This window comes from Neltuma alba, unplaced genomic scaffold, assembly GCF_004799145.2.
Source record: "Neltuma alba isolate B1F8T4 unplaced genomic scaffold, ASM479914v2 tig00006028_pilon, whole genome shotgun sequence".
In the NCBI taxonomy this organism is placed as follows: domain Eukaryota; kingdom Viridiplantae; phylum Streptophyta; class Magnoliopsida; order Fabales; family Fabaceae; genus Neltuma; species Neltuma alba.
Window position 1 is genome coordinate 62,987 of NW_021634325.1, and position 25,395 is coordinate 88,381.

The 25,395-nt window shown below is 30.3% G+C and overlaps 1 pseudogene; it reads left to right on the plus strand.

Moving 5' to 3' along the window:
* The first annotated feature begins 10,307 nt into the window (after positions 1-10,307).
* LOC114749394 (ABC transporter C family member 3-like) lies at positions 10,308-18,485 on the plus strand (annotated as a pseudogene).
* Positions 18,486-25,395: the final 6,910 nt, after the last annotated feature.

Below are 25,395 nucleotides of genomic sequence, written 5' to 3' on the forward strand. Positions count from 1 at the left end.
TTGTAATTGCTTATTTTACTAAACAGCCAATTGCCCAAGGGGCATATGCAACCATTTTTAATTTATTTGTTGACAATTTTACTAAACATGTAAGGGAAATAATTTGTGAAATAAAAATGACTATTTGCATAGTGATTTTTGGAACTTGTATTAAGATAGTTGCATATTGTTCTACAAAACAAGTAATGGGAATAACAATTTGCATAGTAAAAGTTACAAACTTGTTAAATTCAACAACTGATCTTGTAACACTTGTTATTTCAAACAAATTTAACTTGTTATTTTTAATTACAAACTTGTTAAATCCACATGATGAACTTGTTATTTTCAGTTATAAACTTATTAAATCCACATATTAAACTTGTTATTTTCAAGTTAACACTTGTTTTTTCAAACTAAATTAACTTGTTATTTCTAATTACAAATTTGTTAAATTTACAAGCTGAACTTGTTATTTTCAAATAAAGATTTGTTATTTTAACTAACTAGTTATTTTCAATTATAAACTTGCTAATCAACAACTTAACTTAGTTTTTTTTTTAACCCAAAACTTAACTTAATTGAATTAGCAAATCTTTATTTGAAATAACAACATTCTTAATTATTGCCAATAACAAATAACACCATTATGCTTGGAGATCAACGGGGGAAGATAAGAGTAATGGATGTTGGTGGAAAGTAGGCATATGACAACCAGAAGCACGTGATATCCTTCAAACTGAAATTTAACCAATAAGACATGAACTTGTATGATCATCGCCAAACTAAATAACATGATTCCCGTCCAAAAGTACAGAGCATGCCTAATTCACGTCCAAAAGTTCTTCCTCTGCCTTCCATTAAAAACGAGCTGACAATCTGAGGAAGACCCGCACAGAGTAATAAGACAGGTATTAAGAACAAGCTAATTTTTGAATCGAGTCATAGAAGCAAAAATTGAACCCACAATTAAACTAAAAGCGCAGCTTGATCTAAAACTTAGATTAAAAAATCAGAGAAAGAGCATAGAAAGCAGAAAACCAAGAAACACAGACAACCATCGTAGAGCCATCAGTGGCCACACCGAAGCAACAACATCCACCAGCGACCGAAATCTGAAAATGAAGCCGATCACTTCTAAAGATTTGATGTTTCTGATATTCCTTTGCCTTTACTGAAATCAAAGCTCCATCAATCTGAAATCTTAAAATGAGAAAAAGAAACTAGGAAGGAACAAACGAACAAGGACATGAGTAGGGGAGATTGGAGGTTGGTGATAGCGAGCTTATATCTTGTAACGGAGGCATGGTCGAAGAGGAAGGGAAGAGAAGAAACAAAGAGAAAGAGAAGATGAGGTGAAAGAAAAAGAGAAAAGAAGAAGATATTTTGGTTTTTTTTTTTAACATTTCATAATTCATATTTAAGACCGGTCTTTGATAGAAATTTTATTTATTCAAGTACCTATTTCATAATTTCATAATTTTAAGGGTCTTTTTTCGCCAATTTTTGTAAAACTTTCCTAATAAAGTTGTCACTGATGGGAACTTTGATGCAACAGTTTTATTGTGAATAGCTAATGAAGATTTGTGAATTGCTAAATTTAACTTGTTAATATCTTAAACTGCATTGTAATTGAATAACAATAAAGATTTATTTTATTAAAAAGTGTAACTTTATTGCAAAAGTTTTGAACTTGTGAATTGCTGAACTAAATTTGTTCATATCTAAGCTCGTATTGTGATTGAATAACAATAAAGTTTTATTGAAAGAGTGCAACTTGTGAATTGTTAAACTAAACTTATTAATTTTTAGGGAAAATGACAAATAAAGACCATTGAATTATCAAAATTAGAAGGAGATCACCTGAATAAGTTAAATTACCACGAAGGACCCGGTTTCAAATTGTAATTATGAAATCAGGCTAAAAAGATAGAAATGCCCTTCTTCTCTTTTTTCCATCACCCCATCTCTTTCTTTTTTCTTCTTCTCTTTCTCTCTGTCATCATCCTTCTCTCCCTCTTCATCTCCCTCTCACTCTTCTTCCTTCAATTCCCTTCTCTTTCAAAAACATTCATCTCTCGCCTATGCATTTATCAATATGATTAAGGTTGTGGCCATTCTTATCAATCTCTATTACAAAAAAGATGGTGACCCATCGTTAATGTTAGTTGGCAGAAGTAATCAAATTCAAGTTGATAACAATAGTGTTCTGGAGATGGTATATAGAATCAATGTTGGAGAGGAAGCGATTCAAGCTACCTAAGACACTATAGGTATATATACTTCATGATTGGCATCGCATCACTTGGTGGGTTGCAGTGTGGTCACTGGGTTATATGGTGGAAGAGAGTGAAATGTGAAGTTAATGATGGAAAATGTTAGTTGGAGGATGTTATAGTTAGTTTGAAATACAGTTGTCACTGAATCTTGCAGAAACTGGTTGTTGTCAAAACACCTTTGGTTTTTTGTCATTTGACTTACTATTGTTGTAATTTTACTTAGTAGTGTTATAACTACATATTGACTAGTTTGATCATAGCAACATGACATGACAATCTGAAAATGTTGGTATTTTGTTTATGCGCAGAGCAATGTTAACATTTAGTATTTATAGTTGTTAATGGTATTAATGTAGATCCATTTAATGTTTCGAATTCATGACAAACTTCCTCATAGACTTATAATTTCACTTACCACAGTTGTTATTTGGCTTTTCACTTTTGTCAATTGATTTTCATAACTTATCATTCGCCTTACTCAACTTGTCATAAATTACGTATTAGAACTTGTCATCCGCTAAAGAAATCTGAAAATTCTATCATTTGAAAAGAGAAAATTAAATTTTTATGAATTGTTTACTAGAAGTTGTCATTTGCCTTACTAAACTTGTCATTCGTCTAACTAAACTTGTCATTTGCCAAGAATGTTTAGCAAGGTGTATGACAACTTCTGATAAACAACTCATAGGAATTTAAGATTCTACATTAAAATGACAATTTGTACAATTCCTTAGTGAATGACAAGTTTAGTTTTATTTAGCATATGACAAGTTCTGATAAGCAATTTATGACAAGTTTAGTTAGACGAATGACAATTTTAGTAAGGCGAATAACAACTTTTTATAAGTATTTCATACGAATTTAATTTTTTCTGTTCAAATGATAAAATTTCCATATTTCTTTAGTAGATAACAAGTTCAATAAGGTAAATGATAGAATTTTTGTGTTTCTTTTGCTGCATTTTTGTCACCACGTTTCTAGTTAAGTATACAACATTAAATAGCTCTACATTATTATAATATAGAACTAATTAGCAAAAAAAGGTTAACATTCCTCTGCACAGTATAAAAAGACCATCATTATTAGATTGTCATGTGTTTTTATCACTGCATTGTTGTCATAATAGTTAAAAGTCTGCATTAACAACACTAGCAAGCGAAATTACAACAATGGTGATTGATATACTACCTCCAATATATTTAACTCCCCCCTTATCACTTGCTTCAAAATGTCCACCAACATGAATGTAACGTAACAAATTATGTGCTTCTGTCACTGCATTTCTATCATCACAAGATGATTGTTTTTACTTTAGATAATCACAACTTAAGTATAATATATGACAAGTTAAGTATATCAAATTATAACTTCATTTATTTCCAAATTTCTTTGGTGAATGACAAGTTGAGTAAAATGAATGATAAGTTTAGTAAAGCAAATAACAACTTCTGATAAGCAATTCATAAAAATTTAATTTTCTCTTTTCAAATGATAGAATTTTCAGATTTCTTTAGCAGATGACAAGTTCTAATAATTAATTTATAGCAAGTTGAGTAAGGCGAATGAAAAGGTATGAAAATCAATTGATAAGAGTAGAAAGCCAAATAACAGCTATGATAAGTGAAATTATAAGTCTGCGAAGAGGTTTGTCATGAATTTCAAAACATTGAATGGATCTACATTGATATCATTTACAACTATAAATACTAAATGTTAACATTGCTCTGCCATAAACAAAAAACCAACATTTTCATATTGTCATGCCATGTTCCTGTAATTAAACTAACCAATCTATAGTTATAACACTACTAAGTAAAATTACAATAATAGTAAGTCAAATAACAAAACACCAAAGGTGTTTTGACACCAACCAGTTTCTGCAAGATTCAGTGACAAGTGTAGTTAGTGAAATGACAACTCCGAATATGGAAATTATAAATCTAGTAAGTGAATCAGTAATAATTAATTACCAAATAATAACTTACTGCAAAAATATAAACACTTATATTTCTGCATCATTTTTTGTTTTGGATTTTTTATCATTCCCTTTGGTTGCTATATACAAATAAATGCTACTATCTTTATATCTAAACATATTGTAAATATCACCATCATCATAAAAATCGATCAATGTTCTCTCATCAAGCACACATCCATTACCTTGTTTCATTTTACCTTTCACACTCTTCCATTCCTAACCTCTTTCTGTTGCAACCAATCCCATGCAAATCATAGGTCAACAATGCGACATCCATAAACAAAAATACCCCATTTCAAACTAATAACAACTTCTTCTAACTAACATTTCCCATTATCAACTTCAACTCCCACTCTTTCTCAACGTATAACCCCACTCACCCACAACATAGCTCACTAAAATGAAGAAGAAAATCATTTTTCTAGGTCTCAAAGGGAAGAATAGAAGAAAAGTGTAGTTAGAAATATTACTCACTTGATCCCCATGCTTGCAAGCTCCTAAACATCGAAAGAGAATAAGAATAAGGAAAGAGAAGGAGATGTGGTGATAGAAGAAAGAGAAAAAAGGAAGTCATTTTTGTCCTTTTGGTTTGATTTCATAATTGTAATTTGAGACTCAGTCTTTTCAAGTAATTAAACTTATTTAGTTGTGTTATCTGTTATTTTACTAATTCGGAGATCTTTATTTGTGATTTTCCCTAATTTCTAAGCATGTCTTGTTTGATAAATTAACAGGTTCAATTTAATAATTCACAACTCTAAGTTAACTATTCATAACAAAACCTTTATAATAAAGTTGTCGTGATCGTCATTGTCGGAGTTCCTGTGATTGTCATTGAAGCTCCAGTTGATGGAGCAAAGGCGGCTTTGAGGAGAAAGAAATTAAGATATGACTTTGAAAATAAATGAGGGTATGTGGTGAGATACCACACATTCACAAATCCCAAATTGGGTCTATGGCTCAGTTGGAGATTTTTGAAATTTGCTCACTGATTTAGGATTTGTTTATTTCCTCGGGTGACTTTGAATGAGATTTTTCCTTAAAGCTTTTTTGAGTTAAATTTTTTTCGGTATTTATTTTTTTTAATATTTTCAGCATTCATCTTTAATGTTTTTAGTAGTTATATTAGATAATTTCAATATTCATCTTTGTATTTTTAATACTAAAAATGCTAAAAATGTAGAATATTAAAATAAAAAATTAAATATGAAAAATGAGTACTAAACATATGAAAGATAAGTATTGAAAAAATTCAGTTAGAAAAATTTCACTTTCAACAAACAACCATAATTTTTTTATGAAATTTTAAATTTTAAGATCCTTAACTATATAATGTTCTTAAATATCATTTGGTCTATTATTAATTACAAGAACATCTTTTAAATTGCTCAGTAATAGAATCCAAATAAGAAAAAATGTGTACTTAATTTTTTTTTGGTGTATAATGTATAAATATGTACTTAATTTAATAAAACATCAACAAGTATGATCGTTTCAGTAGACTTGCCTAGATCACATCGTAATTTCAGTCAATGATTTAATTGTGAAAAACATGAATGCCTGACGGAACGTTCTTGCACTGTGAAATTTGAAAAAAAAAAAAAAAAGGAAAAGGATCCTTCTTTAAATATTTTACCCAATAAATAAAAGCGATCAGATTTTTTATAACCCTATGATTATTTAAAATTTAATATTTTAATATTGATTCTTTATGCTTATTAGTTATTTGTCACTAGGTGGGCATCAATATTTCTTTTTTCGACCGACACAAAGGTGGCTATTCTTTATCAATTATGTGGCTACATAGGAGTATATGTATCATGTATGCATGGATATAAGAGTATATTTATCACACGGAAGATTGGATTAATGCACAAAATCGTCAAAAAGATGGAAATACTCAATGGTACACTTTAATTTTTACGTACAAATAAAGTATGAAAAATAATATATCTAAAAAAGAAAGAAAATATTTTTTGCTGTGAAAAAAGGTTTTTTTTTAAAAAAAAGAGCGATATAAAATATAAAATCACAATATTTATACGTCACGAAGAATAAAATTTATTTGTTTCCATATAATGTATGGAAAAGTCTGCGTAATTTAATTCAAAACGAAAATTATTAATTAAAAGTTATTTTTAAAGATAATAAGTTTGCATTTAATAATATCTTGCGTCCCAAAGGTCACACCATTATGGTGGTTATTATACGTCATTGGTACCGAAAATTTTTTGTCTAAAATATAAGTTGCTTGTTTTATTAAAAAAAATATAAGTGATTTGTAGAATATTTAATAATTATTTTATAATTTTTCTCTTATTTAATTTTTATTGGAAAAAGAAAAAAACGAGAAAAATGTGAGAATAATTTGTAAATACAAAGAGAAAACAATTTTTAATAAGAATAAATTTAACAAGTTTTTTCTATTTAATATATTTTTTGATATGTAAGAATAAATTACAAATAATTTATAATAAAGACCATAGTGGTATTTATCATAAAATTTACAAACTCATAAGATTTGAGCATGGAGTTCAAATCCCGTTATTTAAATAAGTTGTTATTATTTTTTGTTGACCGACTGCAATATTGCTTGCGACTTCTTTGATTTCCAAAGGACGCATGTGGGCAACAACATCATCAATCAACATATAATTTTTTTTTTTTGCCAACACATCAATCAATATATAGTTGAAGTTTACTTCGTTTCAGTCAAAATTTTATTTAAAAATATACTTGTAATATTTTATTCATTCACGTTCAGTGGGAAGCATATAATAACCATTTTTAGCATCTTGCATCTGCCATCACCAATATTGTTGTGGTCTTCTTCCTTGGGCGCCACGATAATAACCTACCTCCAAGCCATCTCGCCTTTGACTAGTTTCCTCACTCTGCATTTTGAAGCTTAGAATTTTTAACCGTTCACAGACTCTATGTTTGGTTCCAGGAAAAAGGAAGAGAGGGGAAATTTTTTTTAATAAACTCATTTTAAAAAATTAGAGAAGTGGGATTATAAATGATAAAAAAATATAAGATAAAAGAGTAAGAAAAATTAAATATTAATAAAAAATTTTGACCCCATTTCTTTAGTTTTTTTTTTAAATGAGCTCATAAAATTTTTTTCTCCCCTCCCCTTAATTTCCCTTATACAGAACCTTTACCAAAACCAAAACCACTAAACTTGGTACCCAGTTTCAGTACTTATCATTTTGATGAGCACTCTAAACTCATTAGATGTAGACTGTTTATATCTGATTTAAACACTTCAAATTTAAAGTCTTTAATTAACTATTTTTAAATATAAAAAATTATTTTTTTAAAAAATGATAGTTAAGAGATTATCTTTATTTTAGATTCTATACATATTAAAATAATTATTTTAAAAAAAATAAAAATAAAAAAGAAATTAAATTTGGACCATCCAAATAAAATATGAATGGTTCAGATTTGATAAATTGGTACTCATTAAAATAATGAATATCGAAACTGGATCTACTGAAATTGGCGTACAACCATTTCACGAAAGCTCCATTTTTGGAAAGTTCCCTGTTCGACGATCAATTTGTTCGATGTCGTTCGCTTTTGTGGGTCTTCTCTGAAGGTAGGCTAATAGTTGGATGGATACAAGGTGAATATTTGTTTGGCATCATAAATGGAATTCCCAAAATTATTTATTTATACAATTCAAAACAAAATTTTTTTCACATAATTATTTTATATTTCATAAATTACGATTGCAAAACTAGTTTAGAAGAAAAATTTGTGTAACATATATTTTGATTTTAATAAAGATTTATATAAGTTTTCAAAATAAAAGAGAAGTATCTGTAATTTAGGTTAAATTAAGAGGAGAGAAGGTTGATGTATTTTACTCTTTAATAAAACATAAATTGTTAAAAAAAAGACTTGCATAAATTGCATTGTCTTTTTGGTCAATGATTTAATTATAACAAACTTGAGTGCTTTACGAAATTTAAAGAAACGAATAGGATCATTCTTTTAAACATTTTCTCAATATATAAAAGCAAGCAGATTTTTTTACATCTACGACTATTAAAAATATATTTTTTTTTTGCCAACTATGACTATTTAAAATTTAAAATTTTAATATTGATTCTTTATGCTTATTATTTACTACCTCCAGCTCTTGATATAAGAGATAATTTAACATTCATTTTGGTTATAAATATAAAACTTTTATATAAATTTTTTTATCAAATAGTAATTTTAGCGAATACATATTAGTAAGGATATTTTAGGCAACATTCATTTATTACAAATAACTAATTCAACTAATTTTTTTAATCTACTCAAATTAATCAATTAATACTTATATTAAATACTAGAGGTAGTATTATTCATTTGTCACTATGTAGCCATCAATATTTCTTTTCTCCACCGACGCAAATAATAGAACCGTTAATTGCAAGGGGCTATTCTTTATCAAATATGCATGTAGCTACATAGCGTGCACATTTTTTTTTTTTAAAAATAAGAAGCGACTTTTCTAATCCTATTCAGAAAATTGGAAGGTATTCTCAATATATTTCATCAAGATTAAGAAAAATATTAAAATATAATAACTATTTTTTAAAATTTAATAACTTTTCAACTTTATCTTTATTTAATCATATATTTTTTTTGGACAAAAAAAGCAATCTACACAATGAAGGATAAAGTTTTACATTCATATGAAAAATTTAGTAATGTGAATTATAAATAAGACCAGAAAACATATTCTCTCTCTACTATATAAACAGGACCATAAGTATGTGATTGAATTAATATACAAAATTTTCAAAATGATGCAAATATACAATAGTGCGATTTAATTTTTATGTGCTACTCCTTCGATGCTTTTTATAAAAAAAAAACTACTACTTTTACCTTGTTCTTATTTATAAGAAAGGTTAATTTGCAAGATGATTCAAATTTTCTTCATTGCTTTTCTATTTTTTTCCCCATTAATTACTTATTTTAAAACTAAATATATTTATTATTTCATTTTCTAAACTATTATCTCTCTCCATCACATATTTTCTTTCTTCCATCATTCTTTTATCTCAATAATTTCCTTACCCTCTGTCTCTCTTATGCTCTCACTCCCCCCTCATAAATGAGAATACTTTTAAAGGAAAAAAGTCACAATTTTTATATATTTATTGTTGTCTTTAATTAATTTTAACTAACTTTTTAATCCATCTGATTTTGTCAAATGTTACTTATAAAAAGGGCGGAGAGAGTAATATAGTAAGAAAAATAATATGTCTCAAAATGAAACGAAAGCATTTTTTAAAAGAGCAATATAAAGCATAAAATCACAATATTTATAAATCTTGAATAATAAAATTTATATTTAGGATTTCATATACTGTATGGAAAAATGTGTGTAATTTAATTAAAAATTGAAAATTATTAATTAAAATTTATTGTTAAAGACAATAAGCTTGCATTTCACAATATCGATCTTGTGTTCCAAAGATTATTTACCATAAATTTTGCAAAATCGAAGGTTTCGATGTAATGTTGTCTGTGCGCTGCATGGGTTTATAATTAAAGTTGGATGCTTACTTTATTCTTTTTTTTCTGGCCTGAAGGATGCTTATTTTATTCACTCACCGGCTCCAATATTGCTTGCGACTTCTTTGATCTCCAGAAGACATGCGGGTTCAATGACATCATCAATCTATAACTAAATTTAGTGGACTTCATTTCAGTCAGAATTTTAGTTTAAAATATGATATTTTATTCATTCTCATTTAACGGGAAGCTTACACCAACCCAACCATTTTTAACATATTGCATCTCGAGTATCAATCTTCATCATCTCCACTCGCAGATATAAAATATTATATACGCTGTTTTGGTCGTCTTCTTCCTTGGGCGCCACGATTTCCTTCCTCCAACCCACCATACCTTTGATTCTTTTCCTCACTCTCTCCATTTTCCAGCTCAAATTTTAATCCTTCACAAACTCTTATAACCTTTAACAGAGCCAGAACAACAGAACCTCGAGCACATGCTTTTCACAATAACTCCAGTTTAGAAAGTTCCCTATTCAAATTTCAATGTCGTTTGCTTCGGTGGCTCTTCTCCAAAATCCCACTTTCTCGCACTTGATGTCTGCTTCTCTCCACTTAGTCTTATCACTAGCGATTTTATTCTCATGGTTGTGGAGGAAAATTGCATTGGATGCGAGAGATGGCTACCAAAGAGAAGTTTAAGAGCAGTCAGCACAAGAGAACTCTGTTTTGTACTTTTGGTGCCTTTGCATTTAACCTTGCTATGGGACTACTCTATTGCTTATATTGGTATGGACGTGATTGGTCTGATGAAAAGTTCGTGACCCTTTTGGATTCGGCGCTTAAAACAGTAGCTTGGGGAATCGTGTGTGTTTCATTGCGCGCAGGGCTCTTCAATTCTGATGAAAGGAGATTCCCTCTGTTCTTCAGAGCTTGGTGCGCTTTCTATTTCCTCATTTCCTGTTATTGCTTCGTGCTGGATATAGTTATCCAGGTAAAACACGTTTTGCTGCCAAGTCTGTACTTATTTTCTGATGGAATCTCCTTTTTTGTGAGTTTATTCTTGTGTTACGTGGGGTTCTTTGTGAAATATGAAGGTGAAAATAGCATTCTTCAACAGCCTCTTTTGAATGATAATTCTAATGTCAGTGATGCATTAGAGTTAAATAAAACCAAGGGGGAGGAACATGTTACTCCTTAGTCAAATGCTGGAATTTTCAGCATTCTTACCTTCTCTTGGGTGGGTCCTCTGATTGAAGCTGGCAAAAGGAGAACTTTAAACCTTGAGGATGTCCCACAACTAGCTAGTTGTGATAGGGTAGTTGGAGCTTTTCCAGCTTTTCGGAATAAACTTGAGGATGATTGTGGTACATTAAAGAGGGTGACCACATTTAAGCTGGTAAAGTCATTGATACTCTCATCTTGGGAAGGGATATTTGCAACAGGTATAGTTGCACTTTTATACACACTAACTTCTTATGTTGGCCCATATCTCATTGACACTTTTGTTCAATACCTCAATGGCAAACAAACATTCAAGAATGAGGGATATGTTTTGGTGGCGGTTTTTTTGGTGGCAAAGCTTAGAGTGTATGTCACATAGGCAATGGTTCTTTAGGTTAAAGCAAGTTGGAATAAAGATCCGAGCACTACTTGTGACAGTAGTCTATAGTAAAGGGTTGACCCTTTCGTGTGAGTCCAAGCAAGGCCACACAACTGGTGAAATAATCAATTTCATGACAGTCGATGCTGAAAGAGTTGGAGACTTTGCTTGGAATATGCATGATCTGTGGGTAGTAATTCTGCAAGTTGCATTGGCCATGTTTATTTTGTATAGAAATCTGGGAATAGTTTCAATTGCAGCTTTTATTGCAACTGTTGTTGTAATGTTCACAAATGTTCCCTTTGCATCATTGCAAGAAACATATCAAGACAAGTTGATAGAGTCAAAAGATAGAAGAATGAAGGCCACTTCTGAGATTTTGAGGAATATGAGAATTTTGAAACTACAGGGATGGGAAATGAAGTTTCTATCTAAAGTTGTTGAACTGAGGAACATAGAACAAAGCTGGTTAAGGAAATATGTTTATGCTTCAACCATGATCACTTTTGTCTTGTTTGGTGCCCCTGCATTTGTATCAGCAGTTACTTTTTGCACTTGTATACTTACAGGGATTCCACTTGAGTCAGGGAAAATTTTATCTGCCATTGCAACATTCTGAATGCTTCAAGAGCCTGTTTATAGGCTTCCAGAGACAATTTCAATGATAGCACAAACTAAGGTATCTCTGGATAGGATTGCATCATTCCTTCGTCTTGATGACTTGCAGTCTAATGTTATAGAAAAGATTCCAAGTGCTAGTTCTAACATTGCAGTTGAAGTAGTTAATGGTAATTTTTCTTGGGATTCTTCATCAACTAAACTAACATTAAAAGGTATAAATCTCTCAGTCTTGCAAGGCATGAGAGTTGCTGTTTGTGGTACTGTTGGTTCAAGGAAGTCTAGTTTAATATCTTGTATTCTGGGAGAAGTTTTGAAGATATCTGGAATCTTGAGGGTGTGTGGAACAAAGGCCTTCGTTGCTCAGTCTCCATGGATTCAAAGTGGCAAGATTGAAGAGAATATATTATTTGGTAAGGAGATGGATAGGGAGAGGTATGAGAAGATCCTTGAAGCATGCTCCCTGAAGAAGGACCTAGAAATTTTGCCATTTGGTGATCAGACATTTATTGGAGAGAGAGGAATTAATTTAAGTGGTGGGCAAAAACAGAGAATACAGATTGCACGAGCTCTATACCAGGATGCTGATATATATATCTATTTGATGATCCTTTTAGTGCTGTGGATGCTCAGACAGGATCCCACCTCTTTAAGGTAAATTATTCATTATGGTCATTTTGCTTTGTCATATAGGATCATAGATTTGGCAATTCTAACTTGCATATTATCTAGTATTGTGTGCTTTTTTTTTTAACATGATTTTTTAGTTGGCATCACAATTGTTTAAATATTTAAATTAATTAGCTCTTCAATTATTTTTGCATATGGAAGGAATGTTTACTGGGCCTTTTAAGTTCAAAAACAATTATTTATATCACTCATCAGGTAGAGTTCTTACCTGCTGCTGATCTTATCTTGGTAAGCATTTCTCTAGATTCAGTTCTCATCAATTTAGTGAGAAATTGAATTGTCTTGTATCACCTAATCTTCTCATATTGTACCTTGTGTTTAGGTGATGAAAGATGGAGAAATTACTCAATGTGGAAAGTATAACGATTTACTTGGCTCAGGGACTGACTTTATGGAACTTGTTGGTGCACATAGAAAAGCTTTGTTTGCACTTGATTCATTTGATGGAGGGGAAATATCTGATGAATTAAGTGTAACGAGTGAAGAAGTAAATATGTTTGGTGCAAAAGTTACAAAAGAAAAAAAGACAAACAAAGATAGGCAAGGTGGCAAAATAGATGATGTAGTTGAACTAAGAGGCCAGCTCATTCAAGAAGAAGAAAGGGAGAAAGGTAGAGTTGGGTTTTCAGTTTATTGGAAATATATTACCACAGCATTTGGAGGAGCTCTTGTACCATTCATATTGTTGGCTCAAATTCTGTTTTAACTCCTTCAAATTGGAAGCAATTATTGGATGACTTGGGCAACTCCCATTTCACCAGATGTAAAAGCACCTGTCAGAACCTTTGTGCTTATAATTGTCTATGTTTCTATGGCCATAGGAAGTTCTTTTTGCATCCTTGCTAGAGAAATACTTCTCTCAACTTCTGGTTTCAGGACTGCAACCCTACTCTTCTATAAAATGCACAAGTGCATTTTCCAAGCGCCTATGTCATTTTTTGATGTCACTCCAAGTGGAAGAATCATTAGTAGAGTATGTAGAAGTGTGGACATCTCATAATTTTCTATTTTCGTCTTCCTATCAGCTCTTAATAGTAATAATATTCATAATCTATAAAATTTGAAATGTTATGTTACTTAAATCACCAGTCTCCTTCATCTTGTTGGTTTTATTTGAGAACCATGTCATGAATAATGCACTATGTCACTTAAATCTTTCTGTTTCCTCTTTGTTCTCTTGTAGGCTTCTACAGACCAAAATGTATTAGATACAAACATTCCTTATAAATGTGGGAGGTTTGCATTCTCTTCATCCAACTCTTAGGAGCTATAGTAGTGATGTCTCAAGTTGCATGGCAGGTTTACGTCATCTTTATACCTGTAATATCTATGAGCATTTGGTATCAGGTATCTAGCTTAAAGCATAGAGTATTACACAATATAAGCTTCCACATATTTCGTGCATATTCCTCCTTTACTATTCTACATAGATTCTGCACTTATTTGTTCACTCAAATTTTTGTGTTTTTGTTTTATCATAACATAGATTGACTCCTTATGCTTACAAAATGATAATCATGTAGCAATACTATTTACCAGCATCTTGAGAACTATCACGGATAGTTGGACTTCAAAAAGCTCCAATTATTCAACACTTCGCTGAAACAATTTCAGGAACAACAACTATCAGAAGCTTTGATCAGGAGTCAAGATTCCAAGAGACAAATATGAAATTGGTAGATGAGTATTCCCGTCCAAATTTCAATATTGCTGGTGCTATGGAATGGCTGTGCTTCTGCTTGGACATGTTGTCTTCAATCACATTTGCCTTTTTCTTGATATTCTTGACATTTATGTCCAAGGGAGCTATAGATCCAGCACTACAAAAAAACATGCTTTTAGCGACGGAATTTAGCAATGGAATTAGTGACAGACTAGCGACGGATTAGCGACGGAAACGGATTAGCGACGGAATTTGTTCTGTCGCTAATTCCTTTGTCACTAATTGATTAGCGATGGAATTTCAATTCCGTCGCTAATTAGTGATGGATTAGCGACAGAAAATTCCGTCGCTAATTACCGACGGAAATTTCCCGTCGCTAATTCTTGACCGAAATTTCCGTCGCTAATCCATCGCTAACCTTATTTTTTTAAAAATAAAATAAAATGCCACGTGGCACCTCTACCAATTGCCACGTCATCACTGGGGACCACCTCCACGTGTCTTTGCCACCTCACCTCTGCCTGCCACGTGTGCTGCCACCTCACCTCTGCTGCCACATCACATGTCAACTTTGCCTGCCACGTGTCGCCACCACATAATTTCCTCTTCAAAGTGACTTCTCCACGGCTCGAACCCAAGACCTCCTCTGTGCGCGTGTGCGGCTTTACTAGTTGAGCTGCAATGAACCTGTTGATTTATTATGTAAAATTATATATATATAATATTATTTTACACAAACAATTATATATATTATTAAAAACTAAAAATATACTATATGATAATTTTAATCATAACTATTTTAATGAAAAATAATTTTTAATAATTTTTTATTCTTAAAAAATATTTTTAATATAATTTTAATTTCTAACCACACTAATCTTGAATTTTAAATCATAAATAATTTTTTTATAAATATTTTTTAAATTTATTTTTTAATTAACATTGATAAGATATACAATTTAATGATATATGTATTATATTACATTATATTATATTATCTATATGTGTTTTATATATTTGAAGAAAATCATTTATAATTAGTCAAAAAATCTTGTTATTCAAAAAATAACTACTATAATAAAATATAATAAATTATTCTATATAAAAATTAAATAATTTGAATAGATTATGATAAACAGTATTCTCCTGCTTGTATATATATCCTATGTAATTTATTTTCTTAAAATTTTTTATATATACCATTTGTTTGTATTAAGACCAAAATCAATCTATCATGGGTATTAATTATATCGTGATTAAATTTTATTGTTTAATGATTGAAATTCAAAATTCACTTCAATATTAATTTGCATTCATATAAATTTATTAAATCGTTTTGAATTTCTATCACATATTATATATTTCAATATATTTTACATATGATAAAATTATTTCTTTCTTATATCATTTTGTATAAAAAAGTTATTAATAATCTTATTGTATTTTTTAATTATTATTAATAATCAAGAGGAATTTATTTTAACAAAATATAAATAAGTTTTCTAAGAAATTATCTTTCTATTTTCAGTATATACATAATGATGACGATATCTTCATTAACACCAACTCCATAAGTATATCAATTTATTTTATAATTAAAAATGTTTTTAAATCATTATATTCTTAATTGTTATAATATAATTTTTGTAAGATTATAATTTAAAATAACGAAATTTAAAATTAGTGACGGATTAGCGATGAAATTGCGACGGAATAGAATTAGCGACGGAATTAGTGACAAAAACTTCTATGACAAACAATTTAGCGACGGAATTAGCGACGGAAATTTCCGACGGAAAAAATTCCGTCGCTAAATATTTACTGACGGATTTTCCAACGGATTAGCGACAGAATTTAGCGACGAACAGAAATTCCATCGCTAATATTAGCGACGGAAAAATTCTATCGCTAATCCGTCGAAAAAATTAGCAACGGAATTTCCGTCGCAATTTCGTTAGAAATTAGCGATGGAATTTGTTTCCGTCGCAAATTCCGTCGGTAATTAGCAACGGAATTTGTTTCCGTCGCAAATTCCGTCGCTAATCAGCTGTTTTTTTGTAGTGTAGGTAAGCAATTCAATTTTATCATATTAACAAACTAACAGCTTCTATGCATATGTAAGAGAGGTATTATACCATAATTGTTTACTTATTTTGGTTCATGCTTCTTAAGCCATTGCTGGATTAGCTGTTACATATGGACTTAACCTGAACTTGTTACAAGTTTGGGTGATGGTGGATCTTAGCAAAATGGAAAACAAAATTATATCAGTGGAGAGAGTACTGCAGTATACATGCATTTCGAGTGAGCCTCCTCTTATAGTAGAGGAAAATAGACCTCATTCTTCTTGGCCTTCATATGGAGAAGTTGATATTCATGATTTACAGGTACTGTATTAGTCATAAAATTTGAGTCCCTGTGCAAATCTCAGTCATATGTTGGGATTTCTTTTCCTTCCAATTTTCATTGAAAACAATTTTTCTCCTCAGCATGTCTTTATTAAAGGTTGGAATTTATTTTAAGAAGCAAATGTTATGCCATATAAAAGATTGCTTTTGTTCATGGATTCAACATGATTTGTTTGTACTGATGTTAAAGATCTTCATGCATATAATGAAGGCTCGTTATGCGCCACATTTACCGCTTGTGTTACTTGGCATAACATGCAAATTCCTTGGAGGAATGAAAACTGGCATAGTAGGGATAATAAGCAGTGGTAAAACAACTCTCATACAGACACTTTTTAGGATCATTGAGGCAACTGTTGGGCAAATTGTGATTGATGGAATCAACATCTCATCAATTGGACTTCATGATTTGAGGTCCAAACTTGGTATTATTCCTCAGGAGCCAACAATGTTTGAAGGGACAGTGAGAAGTAATCTAGACCCTTTGGAGGAGCATACAGATGAACAAATTTGGGAGGCAAGTTTGTTATATTTGGTAGACATAATCATGTGCACAAACACCATGTTTTGTTTCCAAAATTAAACTTGTTTCTGTTTCTCAACATGGCTTTGCCTTTATTGATTGACATTCTTTTAGGCTCTGGATAAGTGCCAACTAGGAGATGAAGTTCGCAAGAAAGAAGGAAAGTTGGACTCTGCAGGTTTGTCTTATTTTTCTTAATCACAAAAAGACATTATCCTTAATATAAAAACAAGGTAACTAATTTGAAAATAGTAACAAAATTAGTTAGAGTTAGTATAATCTTTGGTCTTTCAAATTTGCCTTCATTTTGATTTTAGTCCCTCAAGTTTCAAAATGGTCTAGGTTTTTATTGAGTTATAAGGACAAATATTTTAAATGAAAAGAAACTTGAAGAATCAAAACCTATGGTTTGAAACTTGAGGAACTAAAACCAAAATAAAGGCGAACTTAAGGAACCAAAAATTATATTTAGCCCTTAGTTAAATTAGTTATTTTGTAAGAAATATATGTCGATTTCCCTATAATTTCCTTTCTAGTCATTTGCATTATATGAATCCCTTCATGAAAACCCCTTTATTATAAGCAATCAATAGGAATACTTTGAAAAAGAAATTATAAATTCAGGAAACAAAATAGATTAAGATATTATATTTATGATCAAAACAAAACTCCTATCTAGCTTCTATATATAGGGTCAAAAGTAGTACACTTTCTGATCTCAAAAATGTTAACTGATTGCTTCTTGTGAAAAATGGGTGCAGTCAGTGAAAATGGTGAGAATTGGAGCATGGGTCAGAGGCAATTGGTGTGCCTTGGGAGGGTACTACTTAAGAGAAGTAAGGTGTTAGTGCTTGATGAAGCTACCGCATCAGTTGATACTGCCACAGATAATCTGATTCAGCAAACTCTTCGGCAATATTTCTCGGATTGTACAATCATTACAATTGCACATAGAATAACTTCTGTTCTTGACAGTGATATGATTCTTCTTCTCAATCAAGGTCAATTAAGATGCTTTTTTTTATAAAAAAAAAAACTCCTCTTTGAAATTGAATAGTTTTTATACTTTGATTTGTCTTTTCATATGATTCCTATGGATACCGATGCAGGGCTAGTTGAAGAGTATGATTCACCTACAAGATTGATAGAGGACAAGTCTTCTTCATTTGCTCAGCTTGTTGCAGAATATACGATGAGATCCAAGTCCAGTTTAGAGTGATGGGATTATCATTGGGTTGGGGGGGGGGATCAGTTTCTTGATGATGACGAGAATTTTGGGAAATCAGCCAATTATAGTATTATGAATTGGTTAACATGAGTTTTGTCATGACTCAATTAAATAATGCTTACCCGTCTGTTTGTAATGTTGATTAGGGTGTTTTTTTGCACATTATAATGCAATCTATCATATGTAAACCGCTGCATTGTAATAAACTATGCTAGCATGAGTTGATTATATGGCTTTATTACTTTAAAGAATAATATGAATTGAAACGAAGGCACAAAAAGAAAGAGAGAGAGAGAGAGAGAGAGAGAGAAAGGAAAGACAGACCACTTTGAAACGATGTAGGGCAAATATGCCCAACTAAATGGTTAGTTAATGACAGCTTTAAAAAGGAAAAATTGATGAAAAGCCCTATAGAAATTTTATTGGTTAAAAAAATCTGTAATTTAAACAGGTATAAAATTTTTCAAGGTACCAATACTTTTTTGTATACAAAAATGAATTCAAGTTCTTTCAGCCAATAAAATTTCTCAGTAGAGTTATTTTTCCTTTAAAATTGATCACTTAATGTATTCTCAATTAGTAATTCAACTTTGTGAATGTTATAATTTTCAATGATTTTTTTCTTAGATTCTTAAAAACATCATTACTTATTAGCTGCAAAAAGTGGTATGTGGAATTACCAGTTAAAACTTGGAATTACCGCGAAATTTGACATTAGTCCAATTCACATTTCTTATTTCGAGGTTGGTTTTTTTTTTTTGGGAGAATTTTAATGAACTAACGACTAGACAATTAATATTATTCAACTCTAAAAAGTTTCAAAATTTCACTGCACTTTTAAGAACCAAAATTTTATGGCTGAACAGACAAAAATATCCTTACTTCATTTTAAAATTATCAATTTCCTTGTGTTTCTTGCAAATTGCTAAATTTGGATTGCAAATTGTCAAATTCGAGTTGTTCATTCACACGAAAGCAATTATATTTGGGGGTTGTAAATTTCTTTATAGTTATAATAAGTCGTCAAATTTGGCTTGTAAATTATTGAATGTGAATTGTTCATTCACACAAAAACAATTGCATTTGAAGGTTGCAAATTATTTTGTATTTCTTGTAAATAACTGAATTTGAACTGTAAATCCTTCAATTAGTATTGCAAATCGCCGAATTAGAGTTGTTGTTCACCAATAAATTTACAACTTAAATTCGGTAATTTACAATTATGTTTTTTAAAAAAATGAAGCAAAAATATTTTTGTCTTTTCACCCATAAAATTTGGTTCTTAGGGTTGCAATGAAACTTCAAAATTTTTTGGGGGTCGACAGATTTTTTCCTTCTTCTAAATTTATAATTAAATGAAGTGTCATGTAGTTCGGATATCTTATGGCTAATAATATGATACAGTTATTTTACTCAAATTCAAATTGCACAGCATCGTTACTTGCTAATCCCTTGTTAATTCACTAACCCTATCTCTGTCTCTAACAAATCAATAAGAGATTGTTGTGAATATTGTAAGTGAATGTCATAACTCAAAAACTAAGTCGCGGCGCATAGGCTAAGCCAAATAATTTTACTTACCCTAGTAAGCCTAAACAATTTCACGCAGATTCTCAAGCAATTATCTTCACAACAGTAAGACTTTGACGTCATCATAGTAGTCATGACATCACGGCATCCCGCAAAAGGCATCAATTTAGCACCATACACTTCTTATGTCTATGAAGCATAATTAACCACAATTACTTTTGCTAACTGCATCATCTGGAAAAAAAAAAACGTAAAGAGAGGAGGGAGTCTACCATTGACTAGTGAGAAGCATAAGTAACAAAGTGCACGAAAGGGAAGCAAAAGGGCACAAGAGTTTTTCACAAATAATTTTCATTCAAATAGATAGATGTCAAAACTTTCAAATGCTACGTTAAAAATACAATTTTTTTTTCTAAATCTTCATCCATAAAATAAGCAATTAGATAATTATCATCAAATATTCAATCACAACAATCTTTCAATCAACATCCAGCACTAATCATGTGGTGGGGAATAATTGTCCCACCGATATAGATATGTAAATACATTCCAATATAACATATCTTTATACATTTCAATATCCCATAATAATAGGGGTGTTCAATTTGTCCCGTCCCGATCCTGATGAGTTCAGGACAGGACAGGACAGGACAAACAAAATTTTAGGACGGGCCAGGTGTGGGACGGGATAGGAACAGTGACCGGAATAGGACGGGACATGGGATGGTGTTGTCCTGTCCGTTTCGTTCAGGGGTATTTTTTTAAAAATTATTTATTAATAATTATTATTAGATTATTTAATTTACTTATTAATAATAATTATTATTTTTATAGTGATTTTTAGCTCTTAAGTTGTAGTATTATCTTAACAAAATCTCATTCGTCAATAAAATAATTCATAAAGACATTATATAGTGTTTTTTTTCCTGTATTTTTTTACAGTATTATTTTTACATCTTTTTTATACTATATAATTGAGCTTTTTACAAAATATTTTTTATGATGTTTTTATCTTTAGAAACCTAATAAAAAAACAAGCATTATAACATAAAAAAATTCATATAAAAAATTATAGTATTTTTTTTTAAATGGGGAAGCGGGACGTCCCTGTCTCATCCCAGTGGAACCGAGGACAGAACCAGGATGGGACCGGGATGGGCTTGTCCTGCTCCGGTCTCGTGAATGCCCCTACATAGTATCATGTATCGCGTAAATCATGATGAGAAGTAACTGTCCCACCTATATAGGTATATACACATTCTATATACACATGTATATTCCAAATATATACATACACATCCCCATGTATATTCATATTCCAATACTTGTATAGATATATCCCAATAAACATTTCTTATATATGCCATGTATTCCAAATGAGTGTTACACAATCCGATACGTCTATATATACTCCAATACTAATATACATTTCAATGCTTATACACATTCCAATATACTTTCATACGTTCCATACACACACACACACACACCATACATTCCAAATATACACACACACACAAAATTCGAAAACGTAAATAAAACTTGAAATTAATTTAGTTATGAAGAAAGAAATAAAAAGATTCAAAGAAGTAAAATAAGAAAAGAAATATTTGGAAAAAAGCATTTTTCCTCCATTTAAAACAATAAGTCAGCTTTAATTTTTTGAAATCATAAAACAAGTTTGAAATAAATTGATAAAAAAAAAGGAGACTTAAAGAAAGTAAAAATAAAAAATTAATTTAAATAATAAGAAAACATAATTTTTTTTGGCCATCAACTAAGTCAATTTAATTTTTAAAAAATTAAGCAAAGTTTAAAATGAAGTTCATGAAAAAGATTTGAAGGAAGTGAAAAATCAAAAAATTAATTAAAATAAAACTAACCCATTTTTCACTGTTAAAAATACATCAATTTAGTTTTTAAAAATATAAAGAAAGTTCGAAATCCGAATAATAAAAAAAACAATAAGGGAAGTAAAAGGAAACAATTCCTTGAAATATAGGAAAAAAACAATTCTTTTGTATTAGAGACAATAAATCACTTTATATTTTTAAAATATAAATATTAAAACCAACGTTAGTTAAAAATAAAAGGTAGAAAAAGATTTAAAGAAAAAAAGTTATAAAAGGGAGAGGAAAAAAACAAACATAAATATAAAAGTATTGGTTGAAACAACCAATGCTAAAAAAATATCAACCCACCTATTTGAATTCTAAAAACAATCATTTATCAAGACAAACAAAACACGGACAAAAATACCACTAAAAAAATGTTGGAACAAATTCCTATAATCCAGAAATATAAAGAAAGAGGTAAAACAATTTGGAATTACTTTCCAAACAAACTGGAATAAGGAAAACAAGAAAATTGTATATTACATTAAAAGTATAACAAATGTGAAACGAATAGTGCCACCTTACTATTTATACCCTCACCTAATGGGACTGATAGTAGAGATCCCTTTTTCCTCCCACTACCATTGAAGATTTACCCCTTATTGTTACAAAAATCTTCTTAACATCACCTAGCAAAGAATAGAGATCGCACTATACATATCTCATACCCTTCTAATTCTTAATATAAGATTTAATTATTGAGTTGATTTTGATCTTAAATATAACACCTATTTTTTATATTTATTAATTTTTTTAAAATTATCCCTATAAATATTTCTTCAACTATAATTAAGTGGAAGAAAGAAGGAGGATATTAAGAAAGATGATTATAGTATTTTAGGAAAAACATGTCATATTCTTATAATAACTAATTTATTTAACTTTTTAAATATAATTAAATTAGTTAAATAGGTCTTATATTAAGAATCAGAAGAATATATGATTTTGACACCCAAAAAGAGGAGAATGATGGCGCGCGGACGAAGGAGGGGTTGCTGGATGAGGTGACATTGGAGTAATTTACATATCTTAACCCTAGCAAAAAGTATCTGTACACCCCAATGTCCCCCCTTCCCCCCCCCAAAAAAAAAGGGAATATCATTAACCCATGCCTATGTGATACTTATTTTAAAATTACTAAATCTAATTATAGTTCACTCAAATCAATTTATTCATTTTGTGTGTAAATGTTATTATATATATTTTTTATTTATAAGATGCGAAGAATGTTGCTTAATTTATCTCAAAATTTGAATTTCAAAATATTTTGTGGATTGTTTGTTTTTTAAACCAAAGTAGATTGTTATGCAACAATTAGTTAAGTAATCAATCAAAAGTATCTTGCATAATATTCTTTGAAAGTAAGTTAAACTGAATAAGGAGGTAATATATATTTTTTTGAAAAATGGTATATCTTCGCATAAATCAAAGGTTTTAAGTGTATTATGGATGAAAAGGAGGTTATTATAAAAATCTAGACTTTTATGCTGCTAAGTTTACTAAATCTAAATATTTTTATGATTACATTTTTTCGTAAGATTTAAATTATTTCATTTTAAGAGTGTGTTAGAGTATTAGGAGGATCCTATTGGATATGGGACAGATTTATGACTTATAAGCTAACTTAATTTTTTTTAGTATTTGAAAAAAGTTTACGTAATTTTTTGATATGATAATTTAACCTTACTTTTAATTTTTCATGGGTTGTTAAAGTGAATGTGTCAAAGAAATATTTTCTCCGACTTATATCTTTTGTTTTTTTTGGGGAACAAACACCTTTTTTATGGCATGTATGTGTCATTAGACGTGTCTCATGTCCCACCAAGAGAGCGTTTGTTGAACAATAAGTAGTCACCTTAGAGGCCTTCAAACACTCCTTTTTCTTTTGAAACCTTCTTCCTCTTACAGAATTCTTTTCCTTTTTACTATTCTATCACCATGAGTTCTTTGGAAGGGTTTGTATAATTCTAAAGAGTGCCGCTCTATAAATTACTAAGATATAATAGAATATCTCTTAAAAATAGTATCAGGCACGACTCAAGCCATATATTTGTTTGTTTTTATTACAGCCAACAGAAATTTATACCAACACTTTTTTCCCCTCAATTTTTCTAAGATTAAAATATTTTTATAGCACTTTTATAGAAATTTTTTTGGGTAAAATATTTTCATATTTAAGCACCCATTAAAGTAGAAGCATAGACATACAGGACAAGTCCAAAATTATAATATTAAAATAATAAAATGTAAAATAAAATAAAATAGCTATTTCCTAGTATATATTCATTAATCCGCCACGAGTTAGTCTGAGGGTTGGCGGGATAGCTCCCTTTTTTTATAAATCAATTCTCGCCTCACCCTTGTCACATAAGTCCAACTTCAAAATAGACTAAAGCACAACCCACACCAAAGATTTTAGATGGCAAAAAGAAAAAATAATAATAAAATTTGAAAAACTTAAAAAAAAAAAAAAATTTCTCTCACATCCTCCTGCCTTAGTCTCAGACCTCAGTCTCATCTTCTTATATTTGGCTGGTGAATTTTCTCTAAATATTTGCTCTGTTTCTTTGTTTTTCCCTTATCATGTGGTCGATTTTGCTCAATTATTTGGATTATTGTTGTCGATTATCGTTTATATATTGCTGGTCGTTTATTGTTGATATTTGCACTATTGGTCAAATTTACTGGATTATTATTTGCGTTTTTTATTTTTAAATTGTTATTAGATTGATTGTATCATTTGTATCATTGTATGAAATTGAGTAGAGCAAAACTAATACTTCTTTTTTTACTGTGTGGCAGAAGATAAACATGAAAAAGAAAAGATTTCTATCGATCCTGCAGTAGCTTCAGATGATGCTTCAAATTTCCCACTTGATTGGATGCTTAGACGTGTTTTGTTTGTAGATTTTGAACACTTGATGTTGAATTGTTGGTGATAGTGTTGTTGAACACTTTTAATTGTTTATTTGTTTTTGAATGTTGAGTTTTGTAATAGGTGTTGAATTGAACAACGATTATTAACTTGTGCTTGAAAATCAGGTTTAGTCCTTGGCTTGCTTCACTTGTGTAACAGAACAGTAGGTTTGTTTCTACAAAAAGGTATTGCCAGCGTGCACCACTTTCAACTTGTATCGCCCCAAATTAACTTGTATCTGCATCACTAACCCGCTTTATCAGGTCTAAATTATGGATCACCAAAACTTGCAAATGATCACTTAAAAAATCTTGCAAATGACAGCAAAAACGAAAAATTATCTAAGGGTACTTTTGTCGCGTGTTAAGTTGTCCTTTTGCTATTGTAAAATAACTTTAATTTGTAGATAAGTTCTTCAACATAATTCTTCCTTTTTTTAATACCAGTAAATAATTAATATACAACTTGAGCGATTAAACAAAGGGACAAAAGTCGGTTTGTTTGTGGATTACACCTCCACAAAGTCTATTCTATATTACTATAATGTTGGGGTGGTTAT